The sequence below is a fragment of the Lissotriton vulgaris genome, unplaced genomic scaffold (assembly GCF_964263255.1).
Source record: "Lissotriton vulgaris unplaced genomic scaffold, aLisVul1.2 SCAFFOLD_6499, whole genome shotgun sequence".
Lineage (NCBI taxonomy): Eukaryota > Metazoa > Chordata > Amphibia > Caudata > Salamandridae > Lissotriton > Lissotriton vulgaris.
In genome coordinates this window covers 95,660-98,604 of record NW_028241857.1, presented here as the reverse complement: position 1 = coordinate 98,604, position 2,945 = coordinate 95,660, and the positions used below count along the sequence as shown (strand labels likewise).

Genomic DNA, 2,945 nt, shown 5'->3' with positions numbered 1-2,945 from the left:
ATTAATGTGATGTCCGAAGTGGTCAGATACATTTCTAATACACAAAGCATACAGTGGAAGATGAAAGAGTCTATGTCATCTCGAATATAAACCCTTTTAGACCTCAATTATTCACACAAAGTGTACTTGAGTGCAGGCTAATTCATGATTATAATCAGTGGTCGAAGTGGGGAAAAAAAAGTAGGGGAACTGTGGGCGGAGACTCAGGGGACAGGAATAAGCAGAGGATTGGATTAGTGGGTGGAGTTGGAGGTGTGGCTAAAACTAGCAAAACATACCAATTTTTAGTACATTTGACATTTCACTGAACAGTTACATCTTATAACGTTATTTAATTCAAACAATCGATACACATGTTTATTTGAGGTTTAATATATAAGTTGTTTATATTTAATTTATTTACAATGTAGGACATGTTTCCAATCACAGAATATTCCAAATACGCTTATAAGTGGAATCATAAGCCATTTGTCTCCGAGCCTTTCTTTCATTGGCACTTCTCCTCCCTTTTTCTAACCATTTCTGAACATAAAATTCAGGTTTAAATTCTATGACAGGAGGCCCCACGATGTTTATGAATATAATAGAAGACAGACGATTTATTGATATTCTGTTCCGCAGTGGTGTGAGCACATCATTCATTACACTAAAGCCCCGTTCACATTCAGCAGTTGAGGTACAAAAGGTGTTTATAATGTGCACTAATGGTTTCAGGCTTTCTGGGATGCAATTTTTATTTTGTTTGTACTCTCTGAAACCAAGGATGTACTGCCTAGTATCAAATACATGCAACCTGCTACAACAGTTTTGTAATTCTCCCTCACCGTATAAGATGTCTACTGGATCTGGCCAATAAACTGGTTGTAAGAGTTTCATTCTGTGTACTAACTCTTTGTATTCGATTTGGGCATTGTTTGTGGTTGTGCATCTCGAAACATTTGATGCATTAGACATTGTCATCCTTTTTCGCAGGTTATTTGCTAAGCTCCGAAAGAACTGTGCCCTATTGATGCTAACACAGCCTTTGTTCTGTTGCAGTCCTACACCATAAAACTGCATCCGTTCAGCAGAATTTAATGCAGTTGTAGCAAAGGGCCCAGGTGCATCAGCCATTGATTCAAACACCAAAATCTGCATCTGTATTGAGCAATCGGCCTCATATATGGTCATATCACGCCGCTGCAGCCTTCTGGATAGGTCACCCAATTCTGTGAGAGCATCATATAATATGCCCATATTTTCAACAAACACCAGGGAGGTTAATAAATGGTTTAAACCAGCATATTTCCTCTGCTCAATGTCACTCCTCGTTGAGTCTTTGGAAGATTCCATGAAATGTTTACTAAGTGCTCTGTAGTTATTCCAAACAGCTCTCACAGATCTTTCACTTGAGGACACCCAACGTACATCTAGCACCTTTCCAATTGCCAGAAGTCTTACTTCTACCTCCAGAGCACATTCCCCAAGCTCTCTCTGATTTTTCGGAGAGGCATAGTAGGTGGTATAAAGTTTATCAAAAAAAACTTTGAGCTGATTAATGCATGTGACTTCTTTACAAACATCGCCCACGGCAAGCTCCAGCTTGTGGTTAGCACAGTGCCATACACTCAACTGTGGCTATTTCAGTTTCAGAAGAGTTGCCACACCGGATTTCCTACCTATCATGTTGGAAGCCCCATCTGTTACAAGCTGAACCAAATGCATTTTTAAATACTCATCAGTAAAACCATGTCTCTGTAAGCAGGCAAGTAAGGTATCTAAGATTATATCTGCTGCTGTGCTTGGCAGCTCAACAAGGTCTAAGAAAAAGGTCAGTGGCTCATCGTGTTTATCAATACATGCTCTTGCACAGATAATTAGTGTGGTCAATTTACTAACTGTGGTAGATTCATCTATCATGAGGCTTATTTTTGATTCATTCTGCAAGATACAATCAATCAGCCTTGACCTCATTGTAGCAGCAATATGGTCTATTATGTCAGCACAGCTGTGATCTGAATGCAAGACTCTGCCCAAGTCTGCACCATTCATCTTTTGAACATCAATATCCAACGGCATATCAGAAAAAGGGCGCTCATGTTTGCCTGCCTATTTTGTATGCAGTTCTGAATACACGGCATGTCTCTTCCTGTACTTTCATTTGCATTTTCAAATTGTACTGTGTAATACTTTCACAGGCCCTCTGCTCTGAAATAGCTAATGCCTTAAGATGAGAGGAGCTATTCTTATGATAAAATATTTTTTTCCGCAGAGAAATTTGCTGCATGTCTTTAGAAGGGCCATATGGAATGACCAAGCAATCTACCCATTCCATGGGAAAATGCACACCTTGACTTGTTTATGTTTTAAGATTTACCTTCTTGCACACTTTACATCCAAGCTTGCCTTTGGAAAATAAGAGCCATGGATACTCTGTACGTTTCATTTCAAGTTGTTCAGTAGACCAGCAGGCTGGGTGATCAATTTGATCCATACTCTCCACCACATTTCCTTGGAGGAGTATGTGACTGTCGTTAGTGCCACAGCCATCTATCAATACTTCGTCTTCAGAATCGACTCTTCTCCTCTTCTTGGGCATCCTGACACTTTCCCTTGTTTGCCTTTCAAAACCCTGATTTGCATTTGCCATTGGTCCTTCCGATCTGGAGCCTGGAGACTTCTGTGTTTCACGAGATGTGGCTGGAGCATTTTTCTTCTGCAGCCACTGAAGCATCTGCATAAATAATTGTGTAAATGCATACATTTTAAAAGAAGCACTGTACCAAAGCTCATGATTTATTTTAAATGCTGGCTGTCGGTACGAATTGGGATTTCCCACAAGACAATTCAAGAAAGAGTCCTTTTCATTTCTTAATTCCACGGTAAGAACTATATTGAATATTAGCCGTTTGACAATGAAAACCAAGGTGTAAATTAAAATGTGTCAGCCCACACTTAAGGCATTT

The 2,945-nt window shown here is 39.7% G+C and overlaps 1 pseudogene; it reads right to left on the bottom strand.

Annotated features, from left to right (window-relative positions):
• Nucleotides 1-423: 423 nt before the first annotated feature.
• Nucleotides 424-2,713, bottom strand: LOC147669871 (E3 SUMO-protein ligase KIAA1586-like; annotated as a pseudogene).
• Nucleotides 2,714-2,945: the final 232 nt, after the last annotated feature.